The sequence below is a fragment of the Neodiprion virginianus genome, chromosome 5 (assembly GCF_021901495.1).
Source record: "Neodiprion virginianus isolate iyNeoVirg1 chromosome 5, iyNeoVirg1.1, whole genome shotgun sequence".
Taxonomy (NCBI): domain Eukaryota; kingdom Metazoa; phylum Arthropoda; class Insecta; order Hymenoptera; family Diprionidae; genus Neodiprion; species Neodiprion virginianus.
In genome coordinates, this window is record NC_060881.1 from 35,760,367 (window position 1) to 35,776,156 (window position 15,790).

Sequence of the window (15,790 nt, forward strand, 5' to 3'; positions counted from 1 at the left end):
CGCTCTGAAAATTTCCCATTCAAATATTTCTTCAATATCGCAACTACTGGGGATCTTGTATCACCGAGATCCCTCGTTTTCATCGAAATACTCTGTCGAACCAAGATTCCAACCTTTAATCGCAACCTCTGACAAATACCCTTTGTTCTTATAACGAATGCTCCCAAAATCGAACGAAATAAACGGAGGAAAACGCGGAACCGTAGCGAAGCTTTGGGAACAATATACTCAGCCGATTATATTAAGCGATCCGCACGAAATCCCAGACTCTGTAAAGGAGCCTTATCTCAATAAACCACAGAATTCTAACCACACCATCGGAACTTCTGAAGATATTTGCTATTACGAGGGAGATACAGAAGAACGAATAAAAGAAAGAAATAAGCTGTTCGAGCCCCCAACGCGACCCAGAACGATTAGCGAAGAAGACGCAAAGATTAGGAAAAAGGCGAAAATTCTTTCTAAATACCTCCCGTTCAAACTTCCAACGATTCCTACCTCCTTTTTCTCCGACACGGGATCTAAAATTTAAAATAAACCTTATTAACAAAAGATTGTGCAATCCCAACATTAAATGGGAAAGGAAGACCCTCCTACCGATAAAAAACGCACAGCCGTAGTACATAGTCCGCCTTCAGACCGACGACTCAGATCACAAGTTAGTACGCAGGGCACCCAATTATTCGAAGGACAATTAGAAAATTTAGTGGAGACGAACGCGTCGGGAACCTCAGGACTAACTCCTGAACAGTCGCAAATCTCCAGCCAAAACTCTAATTCAACGAATAAAAATTCTCCGGAGAACTCGAGAAAAACAGAAAAACCCACTCAAATACTTATTCAAACGCCTGATTCGGAAAACCAATCCCAAACACATATTAAGATTCCTCAGGAATTTAAAATGGTGAGCGAACCCGTTGCAAGTACAGGCGCAACCGCCTTACCCGCACCGACTTATCATTATATCTCAATTAAGGATGCCTTAGAGGCAGTCCCGGTGTTTGACGGCAATCCGTCCCAGGTTAGAAGTTTTGTGCAGGGATGCAAGGATGCACGCGAAATGGTCCCGCCTCAAGTTGAATTAAGCCTCGCGCGAATAATACGTAATAAAATCAAGGGAGTAGCTCGACGTGTGATCGAGAACGAACGGTTCGACACCATAGACGAATTAACCGCGCGAATAAATGAGCTTTATGGACCAGCCAAATCCGTTAATCTGTGTCAGGGTGAACTAGGGAAAATTTTCCAAAGACAGAATGAAGACGTCGTGACGTACGCCTCAAGGGTACGCGAAGCGATGGAAAACATAAGACAGGCATTCTTGCAAGAACAACGTACGGACGATTTCGAAATTTTTACGCGAAATACCGAAGCGGACGGCAAAGCCGCCTTTCTGCGCGGATTAAGACCTGAAATCGACGGAAAAATCCCCACAATACCCGGTACTCTGAAAGAACTGGTCGACGCGGCAATGAAAATAGAAAAACAGGAGAAAATTAAAATCCAACTTAGACGAGGAGATCAACCTAGCACAATTCAGGACGCTACAATAAATTACGCGATGTTTCAACCATATAATTGCGTTGTATGTGGAGTAAACGACCACGATAAATACGATTGCACATACAATTCGGATAAAAGCTATTACGACCACCGTAAACCTCGGAATCAAACTTATGTCATCCAAGGTAATCGAGCAGACTATCGGAATAATTATAATTCGAGAGATACTTATTCGGATCCCCGACGTAACTCGAACACCTACCAACTTCAAAATAATACTAACTCGAGAAATCAATTTCCGAAATATCAAAATCGTCAAATAAATTACCAACCGCAACCCGGTTACGATTCAAGAGAAAATCGTCCCAATCGGCAACAGGGACTTCCGAATTTTAGTAACCAAGACAATTACAGTAATCGAAGGTCGAACTCCCCTAATCAACAAGGTTATCCTAGAAATAACCAATATCGCGAAAATCGCTATCAAGGGAACAATCAATACCGCGGAAACATTTATCCCAGCAATAACTCGTACCGCGAAAGAACTTATCCAAGGGACCCTAGCCCACAGAGGTCACAACCAAATTTCAGACAGGGAAACCAGCGTCCAAATCAGTACGACGATAATCAAATAATTAGACAAACGCGTTATACTCCGCAAACAAATTATCAATCCTACAATTCGAACCGACCTGACGAATACCAGACAGAACAACCACGCGAACACTGTCGATATTGCAGAAATTACGGTCACTCAATCAGCGAATGTCTAATTAAACAGCGAAATGATAGATCAAATCAAATACCGCGAGAAAATCGAGTCTCATTTTCGGGAAACGGGGAGAGCCTGCCGAACGACGGTGCGACCTCGGAGGCTCTCAAAATACCCAACCGCACCTTATCTATTATACAGGGCGTACCGATAGAAAACTAGTGACGTTGGCTACAAGCGATATGGAACAAATAATTATAGATCCGCCTCAAAATTCCGATGACAAATCAATCAATACGATCATAAATCCAGAGAGTACAATCCCTACGATCAAATTAGAAGCGAGCGAGTTACAAAATCCGAGTACTTTCATGTTGGATACAGGCTCCGACTTGAACATTATAAAAAATAACTGTGTAAGGTCAGAAATTGAAATAAACGAACAAAAGAAATTTAATCTTAGCGGAATAGTCCCCGCGTGCATAGAAACTATGGGGGAAGTTCCCATAAACGTAATAGGAACCGAAGCTCAATTCCATATAGTTCCGGAAAATTTACCAATCCCACAGGACGGAATAATAGGATCCCAGTTCTTCAATGAAAATCGAGCTCAGATAAATTTTGATAAAGGGACATTAGAATTCGGTAACGTACAAATCCCATTCCTAAACCAGCAGGAAAAAACGACTCCGTATAGAGCGCAGACTGGCAACTGCGACAAACTCGCGGAGACCGAACTAGGCACCGAGGTTTTACCGCTCCTGGATGTAGAATCTAATGGGTGTGTCGGTTATACAAAATCCGATTTAACGGCGGAAATTTCCGAACCTCTTAAAGGAAAGGAAAAGGTCGAAAATCCGGAAGATGTTATCGTAATTCCATCGAGGACACGGCTTGGCATCCGTATCAATCTCGAAAAAACTGAGTTAACCGAAGGGTACGTACCTCTGATAGACGCAGGTGACAACGTCTACATAGGGAACGCGTTAGTGACAAACCGAGATGATAAAGCGTACCTTTATGCAATTAATACGTCAGACTCGGAAGTAAGACTGAGGATTCCACCGCAAATCCTGGAAGAAATAAGTGAAACAGAGGACTCCTTAAAATCAGATACCCAAAATTTTAAAATCAAAAGTGAGAATGCAAAAGCAACCGTTAGTTATAAGAATATGCCCACGAAATATCAAATATATCCCGACGAATGTATGAAATACGACAATGAATCCGACGAATCCACGAAATATTCCAATAAATCGATGAAAAATAATGACGAAAATACGATAAATCAAAGTGAATCCAATGAATCTGTGAAAAATGATGATAAGTCTACGAAAAATTCTAATAAATCGATGAAAAATAATGACGAAAATGCGATAAATCAAAGTGAATCCAATGAATCTGTGAAAAATGATAATAAATCTACAAAATATTTCAATAAATCGATGAAAAATAACGACGAAAATGCGATAAATCAAAGTGAATCCAATGAATCTGTGAAAAATGATGATAAATCTACGAAAAATTCTAATAAATCCATGAAAAATGATGACGAATCTGCGACAAATCTAAGTGAATACAATGAATCTGTGAAAAACGATAATAAATCTACGAAATATTCCAATGAATCCGTGAAGAATAACGACGAATCTGCGATAAATCAAAGTGAATCCAATGAATCCGTGAGAAATGATAATAAATCTACGAAATATTCCAATAAATCGATGAAAAATAATGACGAAAATACGATAAATCAAAGTGAATCCAATGAATCTGTGAAAAATGATGATAAGTCTACGAAAAATTCTAATAAATCGATGAAAAATAATGACGAAAATGCGATAAATCAAAGTGAATCCAATGAATCTGTGAAAAATGATGATAAGTCTACGAAAAATTCTAATAAATCCGTGAAAAATAATGACGAAAATGCGATAAATCAAAGTGAATCCAATGAATCTGTGAAAAATGATGATAAATCTACGAAAAATTCTAATAAATCCATGAAAAATGACGACGAACCTGCGATAAATCCAAGTGAATCCAATGAATCTGCGAGAAACGATAATAAATCTACGAAATATTCCTATAAATCTATGAAAAATAATGATGAATATGCGATAAATCAAAGTGAATCCAATGAATCTGTGAAAAACGATAATAAATCTACGAAATATTTCAATGAATCTGTGAAAAATGATAATAAATCTACAAAATATTTCAATAAATCGATGAAAAATAACGACGAAAATGCGATAAATCAAAGTGAATCCAATGAATCTGTGAAAAATGATGATAAATCTACGAAAAATTCTAATAAATCCGTGAAAAATAATGACGAAAATGCGATAAATCAAAGTGAATCCAATGAATCTGTGAAAAATGACGATAAATCTACGAAAAATTCTAATAAATCCATGAAAAATGACGACGAATCTGCGATAAATCCAAGTGAATCCAATGAATCTGCGAGAAACGATAATAAATCTACGAAATATTCCTATAAATCTATGAAAAATAATGACGAATCTGCGATAAATCAAAATAAATCCAATGAATCTGTGAGAAACGATAATAAATCTACGAAATATTCCTATAAATCCATGAAAAATAACGACGAATCTGCGATAAATCAAAGTGAATCTAATGAATTTGTGAAAAACGATAAATCGATGAAAAATAATGACGAAAATGCGATAAATCCAAATGAATCCAATGAATCTGTGAAAAACGATAATGAATCTACGAAATATTCCTATAAATCTATGAAAATTAATGATGAATATGCGATAAATCCACGTGAATCCGACGAATCTACGAAAGATAATGATAAATCCATGAGAAATAATAATAAATCTACGTTAATACAAAGTGAATCTAATGAATTTGTGAAAAACGATGATAAATCTACGAGATATTCCAATGAATCCGTGAAAAATAACGACGAATCTGCGATAAATCCAAGTGAATCCAATGAGCCTATGAAAGATAATGATAAATCCATGAAAAATAATAATGAAACTACGATAATACCAAGTGAACCCAATGAATCCACGAAATATGAAAATGAAACTACGAGCAATAAGCGTAAAAATAATTCCGACGAATCCGAAGAATCCATAAGAAATGATAATTCTATAGTGAACCTGAGCGAATCAATTAAAACCCCAACGAATGAATTAAATAAAATCAAACTAATAGGACAGTATATTACCGACACCGCGAACAAGGCTGTAATAAACGAACGCACGTCGATATTTAAAGAAAAGGCAAATCAATACAATGAAAACCGAGAGACAAATAAATATAAAAGAAGACAAGAAATAAAGAAATCCACGCGAATCCGCAAATTTATGCCCTATATGAAAAAAATCGGAGACGAGTACAGAAGGAAGACAACGCGCGCAATCCCACGGAATATCTCTACACAAAACACAAATCGATCTAATGGAATAAGTATCCCGAAAATAAAACGATTATTTATGGTCCAAAATTCTCATAACTTAGCTAAAGCCAGGGTCAAGCTTCTGGAATCCTTATTGAGATTAGAACACTTAAACGCCGAGGAAAAAGAAAATGTCTATAACTTAATCCGAACAAATGCAGATATATTCCACCTACCAGGCGATAATCTAGGATGCACTAAGCATGCATACCCTGTACTCAGCAGCAACGTACAAGTTGCGGCAGAACTTCGTAATGCGCACGCACACAACACACGTACAAACATACGCACACATTCAACTCTCAGCCCAGAGGTAGTGAACTATACAGTCAGACTACGAAGCACCGCACAAAGAGGAGACCCCGAGTATAGGATACGCTTTGTAATATATCCCATCTCATTCTTTTGCACGTTCAATCTTACAGCTACATATATATTTGTCTCTTTCTACTTAACGCCTCAAGCTTCCGAACGTTACACTTGAAATTTCCGTACCAAGCCTTATAACTCAAATAGTTTCTTAAGGAATAAACTCCAAAAATTTTAAAACTCACGCTTCCCCTACTCCAAGAAGACATACCCAACCACACAAATCCCGTTAAAAACCAACCGCTCGCAATTAATAATCCTCATCAACACTATGATTTCAACTATTATATCAACATTTCGATTTTGCAGATGAAGCTCTTGGCAAACCAGGAAAATTTTGTCATAATATTCGCAGATAGATTTCAGCCAGATATGCGAACCTTAGAAATAAGGCGAGCTGGTAATATTATTGCCGTAATATGCAATAGAATCATGCCAAATTGGGTAAAGAGCGTGACCCGCCAGTTGTTGTGGAACGATGACCTGCCACCAAAAACCTATAACTATAGCATATATACCGACCACATCGTTAGCGATATATACACCACCGTTAATCTTTTCGATTACGGGAATTATCCGAATAGCATAGTAATGATCAAAGACGTAGATGGCGATATATTTTCAATAGTTTTTGACGATCAAAATTACAAGGTCAAGCAACACTTTATGATCGACGATCCGGCAATCGAAATTCCTAACAACGGCGACGATGAATTAATAAACTAAAGCCATAACAAGACCCATTGTCGGGCACATTACTAACTAATTCCATTATCATAACTAATCATGCCGCGTATAGATACCTTTAGTTAAGTACATCGGATATATATAGCATACATCTAACAATAAGATAGGAATAAAGAAACACCCAACCCTTATGCGGAGTGACAGCTAATGTACGACGAGAATATACACCGAACAAATCCCTTAAAAGAAACGATGCCATACGAGAACGACGCTTTAACCTGTGTGCAAGGGAACTACCATAATGCGAAATGAACGACAATCGAACTGATGCGAAACTATGGTAATTGAAGTACATCATAGACCTTCAGTGATTCCACGGGGGAAATCATATCTTCATGATAAAGGAAATCGCAGTGATGAGTTGCTGCGAAAGCATACAATACTCCGACGAATACGGAACATGGAGCGACGTAATAGTCCAAGGATATGTAAAGATCAGTCTAGCCGAATATACTGCAAAAATAAACCTAAATTCAAATAAAATCATATTTCGATCCGGAACAACGTGTGACTTCAGCAACGGCAATTGCGTAGACAATGAAGGAGGAAACACGTTTTGGGAAACCTTGCCAAAGGATTCCTGTCAACTGGACCGATACGACGTCTTATACGACGGCAGAGCCACAAAAATCAAAAACAGCGATGAAACCTATGACGAAGTGTATACAGTTACCACCCAAGACATAACCTTCGCCTTTTCGAAAAAGGGACGTCAACAAGTATGCGGGTACGAATTGATTCGGACCGAACACCCAAAGCTACTCATCATCGAAGAACCAACTAAAAACGCGTTCACTCACAAAAAACCCATAGCAACCAGCAACTTGGACATTTTCACCTACGTAAATTCAAAATTCGTATACGTGGAAAGACATATGAGAATGCAGATGTCAGCATTATACCGAGACGTACTCTCGCAGAAATGCAAATTGGAACAACAAGTTTTACGGAACTTATTGACAACCGCAGCCGTAACGCCCGACGACTTCGCACATCAATTAATGAAAGGACCAGGCTACATGGCAACAATAGCAGGAGAAGTAATCCACATAATCAAATGCATACCAGTTGACGTAAAAATTAAAAAGACGAAGAACTGTTACCAAGAATTACCAGTATTCAGAGGAAACGCCAGCATGTTTGTATCACCGAAGAGCCGCATGTTGTTAAAAACCGGAGTACAGATAGAGTGTAACCCTTTCATCCCAGTAATGTTCAATCTCGATAAGAAATGGTATAAATTACTACCAGAATTGACCGAATCAGTGAAACCAGGCACAATAGAACCTTTAACCACACCAACATGGAAATACATTAACCCCAATAACCTAGCAACCAGTGGAATCTACTCCTCTGAAGATCTGGAACGACTGAGAGATCATATCATGTTCCCAGCAGAGAAATCTGGAATACTAAACGACATGGCAAGAGGAATGTCAGGACAAACCATAGCAAATCAACAATTATCTATCATGCAATTCCTAACCGAAGAAGCAATGCAAAAAATAGCCAAGAACACATGGACAAAAATGTGGGGTTGGTTCGTAAGCTTCGGCACTCTCACCGCAGGAGGAATCGGGATTTGGGTAACCATCCAAATAACCAAATTCATCCTCGACACAATAATCCACGGATATGCTCTGAGAAAAGCCTACGGGTGCAGCTTTCACATGTTTGGAGCCATATGGAATTCCCTGACCAACCTGCTCTTACATCTAGCCAGGCAAAAACAAGAGGATGATACGGAATCCAAAGGACCATCTAACAATCAAACTAAACCGCCGCCACAACCAAAACCTTTAGACATATCCTGGAACCAAGAACAACCAAAACCGAAACACTGCTCCGGAATCCCCGAGATACACATGGACATGTCAATCAAACACGAATACGCAATACCCAGTTCCTTCAAGCAAGAAGCACCAGCGCCAAAACCTACGGTCACGCGATATTATGAATCAATGGGAAACAATGCGAGCAACGTTAACCAGACCAAGCCAACAACAGAACAAGACGGAGAATACAAAACACCCCAAGGAATGCCGATACCCATATACCCCAATTTAAATATGAAGCCAGCAACCCAATCACCAATTGCAAAAAACGTCTCAACATCGACCATGAACCCCAAGGACAACCAAAGTACCGTATGGATTGAGAAACCTACAGCACCCAACGACCGTCAGGAAGAATGATCGAGCAGAGGCTCGCCATTCTTGCATAAGGGGGGAGGTGTAACATCCGACCGGAACGACCGTATGTTTTATCGACTATTATTACTGCATGTTACTTTTATCAACTAACCAAACTCGAAATACGAGAATCTTGTAACCATAAGAAATTAAAACAACTGTCTAACTATTTGGAATATCCCTAGATGGAAATAACTATGAAATTTACTAGCCGAGGCTTAAAAACCATGTTACGAGATCTTCGTACTACAGAGAACTATAATACTATTATGCGTTATTATATATCATATTAACACTATAATTAACTAACACAATTATACCCAATTATTATATAGCACTCAACAATGCCATTTGTGCATTTGGAGCTGAGAGCTATACTATAAGCAATATACGCTTCACTATATAGCCTGGAGTATAGAAGACTGTAAAACCATAGATAAACGCATAACCAATATAATGTAAAGATAGCACTGCTGCAATAACCCACAAAACCAGAGACTGCAAAACCATCAAACCGTGAATGCTAATTACCCAGCATGAACTATACCTTATTCCGCAACGCCGTATTGTAGGCAACACGCGCTACGTTTTGAAGGCAATGCAGATCTCCAATGTGGAACCATACAGAGCCTTACCTAGAGAATACATTAGGAAACTTACCGACGAAACGAAAACGTTCTAGAAGCTTCCAAGCCGATTCATATCAATATAAGAATGAACAACTACAGAAGGGAATCATATACAAAAGCACACATGTAAACCTGCTCTAAAGCTATGAATCATCAAACTACTAAATACTCTAAATCTGTTAAGATAATTATAACACAAACAACTAAGGATATTCGCAGCAGCGCGATTCTAATAATGTTAAACAAATAACAAACTATGTTCATAAACAATAGCTATTGTACTCCAGGTTAACAACGACAGTAGTCGACTATAATACATATGTAATTCTATATAGATATAGCTGTAAAACTAACAAACGACAGGTAACCAGAATGAAATATGGGCTTTGTAACGAACAAGATAGCAAAAACATTAAGAGGTAGGCAGGAAGAAGTTAAGTGGCTGAGGGGCGCCAGAAAGGGGGCTGGCGCCACAAAAGGGGCTGGCGCCACAAAGGGGGCTGGCGCCACAACGAAAAGCCCACGCAGTTCGGAGAACTACGGAACCAAGTCCACGCACCTACACCACCGCACCAAACAGCGATACACCATACGTAAAAACCTACGATATAGTAATAGCTAAAGAACTAAGATAACGGGCGTGTATGCGCGAGGATGTCGTGACCTAATTAGAAATTCCTAGAAAAAGAGGGGAGGTGCGCAAAGGTGACCAAAAAACTAGAGAGGGGGATCGTTCTGCGCAACGATCGACCCCTATAAAAAGGGCGACCGATCACTCGATCGCCCTCTTGTGTTTCTACCTCCAGATTCGTCATCTAGTTCCGGTACAGTCTCGCGGTAAAATCCTTTAGCCTTTTGCATTAAAACTTTCATACAACGTTACTCTGCCCAAAAGTTCAGCGAACTTAAAATCCATTTTGTCATACTAAGTTTAAGATCTTACAAAGTGTAACTCTGCGTTTGTGACTTTTAAATATCAAAACTTATAAAATAAACCAAGTTAGTCAAAATATCCAAAATATTAAAGTCAGTTATTCCGCTAAAACCTCTCACCAATCTACAAGTCATCGCATCCAGAATACTCTCGAAAAGGTAAGCCAAATTAAATCTTTTATCCAACAATTTCTCCCTCTTCGGTTCGTTCGATTAGAGCGACAGAATGCCCGTTGTCCGGTGTATTTCAATACTTAATCGGTAATTGGTGACCCAAACTACTGATGTGAGTCTGGCTGTAGCTGCGTGTGAATGTTTCCGGTGTCTAACATCTGGAGATTTCCACTAGGTACCGTTCCGACGTCACAGGTGGTTGGTTTAGAGAAGCAAGCGGCGAAGCGCTGATTGGTCTTATTATCATTAAAATGAGGGCGCTATCCTGAATTCTGAGAATAAGGGTTTCTTTCTCTGTGAGCTATCCGTGATTTCTCTTCCCACGTTTCCGGTGTTTTAGTCTTTTTGGTTATCTTAACTGTTGCAGGTTTTTATTATTTTGGGTTATTACGGTTGAATGGGAAAAAATATATATACCATGTATGTTATGAATTTGACTGATGAAATAACGGTTAATCTAGCGTATGAGAATTATCGATATAAGAATTTGGACGTTATGATGGTAACTATGTGTGTTGGTATTAATTTACGACTATCGGTAAGAGTACGTAAGGCTCTCTTATGGTAACTGCACGCTGGTCAGGTAGGGCGCAGAGAGGGCGCCGCCGTGGATACCGGCTGGCACGTAACACTATATTGACAACACAAGCGTGCTCGTGGCTGAATTTCGAACTACAACCACCATATATCTTTTTCGTCGATTTCAGGGTCCAAATTTATCATGATTCTCCTTAGCCATTCGGCCTCCTCAACTCTAGGCTGCATGATATAACCCTAGAAAATAATTGCCAACTGGAACCTGGAACTCGCTGGTGGAGAAAGATAGCTCAAAGGCTTACGGAGCAGTGATACGGAGCTTTCCATCTACGAAATCAAGTCGTTACAGAGTAGGGAAGGTAACACACAGTAATTGTGGTAATCCTCGATGTGTTACGGGTTGCTAGTGGCGCTGATAGTCAACTGGCTCATATTTATCCATGGGCAGATGTAAAGACGTGTTTACACGGTGCTAGAAATCGGACCGATTTCTCGGACTGAGAAAAAGTTACCAGAACTCGTATCGTGTATACAGCAAACTCGGACGTAAATCGTGGATGGAAAATGCGGATGAAAAAATGGATCGTGTCCCATTATTTCGTACTAGTTGCTGCATTCACTCCTGTTTTAATTCAGGCAGCCAATTGCAGATGACTGCAGAGTTTGCATCAAGCATGTGTGAATTTCAAAGGTAAATCTCAAATATAAAATAAAAATATATCAACTATTAAAGCAATAACGAGCACTTTTTTCAATTTTTTCTCTTATCCGTCATTTCACATGATACAGTATCTGGATCCACATGAAATTCCAAAATAAATAGAATCATTAGAAATGCATTAATTAATATATAGGAATGGGAAATTACAATATTAAACAGAAAACATTCCAGTTACCTTTTCGAGCACAATAGAGGTTATGATTCAATCGCTTTATCTATTTAGGATTCTGCACTGTTGGTAGCATGTAAATAATTACCGTTCATCTTCACGTTTTTGACCGCAGTGCAGTCTGGATTCCTCCGAGCGCAAAATGATGGTGAAATTTAAGTTACTAAACCTGTATCCGAGGACTCGGACCGACTTCTAGCACCGTGTCAACACGTCTTAAGGACAGTCTCATGTGGGTTATCGACTGGAAAAGTGTCCACGACAAAGCATCAAATAGTGGTTCAACAAGTTACCAGAATGGCGTTGATAAGCAATAAAGGTTAAACCCTTAGATCATACTGAATACGGCCGTTATAGATGAAGCTGAGCGCATATAATACTGCAGGTAGCCTCACGTGTACAGAATGGGAGTTTTCCAGCAACGACACAGAGCGACACTGTGTCGAACATGGTGCTTTCCAACAACGACACAGTCGGACACAGCCGCGGAGCATGGTTGGACACTGTGTCGGATCCATTGCTGCCAATTTTTTAGTTAGAGATTTTATTTTCGACGCATGGTATTGTTTATATATATTTATTAAACGCAATGATAATCTACACGCGTTTCACAAATGTATTTTTTTTCCTGGAGCGCTCAATGATCCTAGATTTTTCGTATAATGCATGAGCGGACTCTAGTGACTGAATTAAGAACCTCAAAACGTTCCAACAAGCACCAAGGCACAATGTTCGACCGTGTAACACAGTGTCACACTGTGTCTCCTTGCTGGAAAGTTACCAATGTATAGTGGAGGAGTGAAATAGGGCAGTTGTTACATACATACCATGCACAACCTGTCTCTCTCGCTCTACAACCTGGTTGGCCGATACATTTGCTCTCAGCCAATCAAATGCAGAGCGAGAGAGACAAACTATATAGGGTAACTCGGGGCTATATATCTCTCTCATCACTACAGCCACAGTTTTCGCGAGGTTGACGGTGGTGTGACGTCGGAACGGTACCTAGTGGAAATCTCCAGATGTTAGACACCGGAAACATTCACACGCAGCTACAGCCAGACTCACATCAGTAGTTTGGGTCACCAATTACCGATTAAGTATTGAAATACACCGGACAACGGGCATTCTGTCGCTCTAATCGAACGAACCGAAGAGGGAGAAATTGTTGGATGAAAGATTTAATTTGGCTTACCTTTTTGAGAGTATTCTGGATGCGATGACTTGTAGATTGGTGAGAGGTTTTAGCGGAATAACTGACTTTAATATTTGGATATTTTGACTAAGTTAGGTTTATTTTATAAGTTTTGATATTTAAAAGTCACAAAAACGGAGTTACACAGTGTAAGATCTTAAACTTAGTATGACAAAATGGATTTTAAGCTCGCTAAACTTTTGGGCAGAGTAACGTTGTATGAAAGTTTTAATGCAAAAGGCTAAAGGATTTTACCGCGAGACTGTACCGGAACTAGATGACGAATCTGGAGGTAGAAACACAAGAGGACGATCGAGTGATCGGTCGCCCTTTTTACAGGGGTCGATCGTTGCGCAGAACGATCCCCCTCTCTAGTTTTTTGGTCACCTTTGCGCACCTCCCCTCTTTTTCTAGGAATTTCTAATTAGGTCACGACATCCTCGCGCATACACGCCCGTTATCTTAGTTCTTTAGCTATTACTATATCGTAGGTTTTTACGTATGGTATATCGCTGCTTGGTGTGGTGGTGTAGGTGCGTGGACTTGTTCCGTAGTTCTCCGAACTGCGCGAGCTTTTCGTTGTGGCGCCAGCCCCCTTTGTGGCGCCAGCCCCTTTTGTGGCGCCAGCCCCCTTTCTGGTGCCCCTCAGCCACTTAACTTCTTCCTGTCTACCTCTTAATGTTTTTGCTATCTTGTTCGTTACAAAGCCCATATTTCATTCTGGTTACCTGTCGTTTGTTAGTTTTATAGCTATATCTATATAGAATTACATATGTATTATAGTCGACTACTGTCGTTGTTAACCTGGAGTACAATAGCAATTGTTTATGAACATAGTTTGTTATTTGTTTAACATTATTAGAATCGCGCTGCTGCGAATATCCTTAGTTGTTTGTGTTATAATTATCTTAACAGATTTAGAGTATTTAGTAATTTGATGATTCATAGCTTTAGAGCAGGTTTACATGTGTGCTTTTGTATATGATTCCCTTCTGTAGTTGTTAATTCTTATATTGATATAAATCGGCTTGGAAGCTTCTAGAACGTTTTCGTTTCGTCGGTAAGTTTCCTAATGTATTCTCTAGGTAAGGCTCTGTATGGCTCCACATTGGAGATCTGCATTGCCTTCAAAACGTTGCGCGTGTTGCCTACAATACGGCGTTGCGGAAGAAGGTATAGTTCATGCTGGGTAATTAGCATTCACGGTTTGATGGTTTTGCAGTCTCTGGTTTTATGGGTTATTGCAGCAGTGCTATCTTTACATTATATTGGTTATGCATTTATCTATGGTTTTACAGTCTTCTATACTCCAGGCTATATAGTAAAGCGTATGTTGCTTATAATATAGCTCTCAGCTCCGAATGCACAAATGGCATTGTTGAGTGCTATATAATAATTGGGTATAATTGTGTTAGTTAATTATAGTGTTAATATGATATATAATAACGCATAATAGTATTATAGTTCTCTGTAGTACGAAGATCTCGTAACATGGTTTTTAAGCCTCGGCTAGTGAATTTCATAGTTATTTCCATCTAGGGATATTTCAAATAGTTAGACAGTTGTTTTAATTTCTTATGGTTACAAGATTCTCGTACTTCGAGTTTGGTTAGTTGATAAAAGTAACATGCAGTAATAATAGTCGATAAAACATACGGACGTTCCGGTTGGATGTTACAGTGGTATGGACAGTTACCACCAATAGGCATAAGCGTTGCAAAGGTCGAAGATCGAGGGTCGAAAATCGAAAGTCGAAGGTCGAAAATCGAAGGTTGAAGGTCGAAGAACAAAAGGTGAAGGGTTAGATGGGGGGACGGTGGGCGGTGGATGGAGTGGCTGGGGCGGGGAAGGGAATCTGTGAAGGTATGAGGGCATATATATGTGGGTTTAAGGTTAAATCTGTCAAGGTATAAAGGTATATACGTGGGTTCGAGGTTAAATCTGTCAATATCTGAGGGCATATACGCTGGATTCCTGACACGGCGGCGGCGGCGGCGAGATATTTTTATAATAGGCATTTCTGGCGAGCACTGGTATAGCAACCAAAGTGTGCCAAAAGGTACCTAACGCGTTTTCGCGACTCTGGTGCTTTCCGGTAGGGGCGGAGCAAGCGGTTTTGGTATAAAACCAGAATAAACCCTACTCTGTAGCGTGGTCGAAACTGGTTGAACTCGAAGCAGGGCAGTCTCTGAGCCGAAATTTAAATACAAGCGAATATACGATCGGGAATTAGATATGGAATATGTTGAGTCTATCGACGAATATGGGGAAGAAATTGTTAAATACTGATAAAACTTTGGAATTCATTTCTGCACTTGAGTCTTCTTCTCAATATTTCGCGCCATTAATCACGAACAGAACGAACCAGAGCTTTTTAGTGTGACGTCATTATACTTGACCAGCGTTAAGCTCCGCCCATACCAGAAGCAACGACGGTTTATACCACTGTATTCGCCAAAAAATG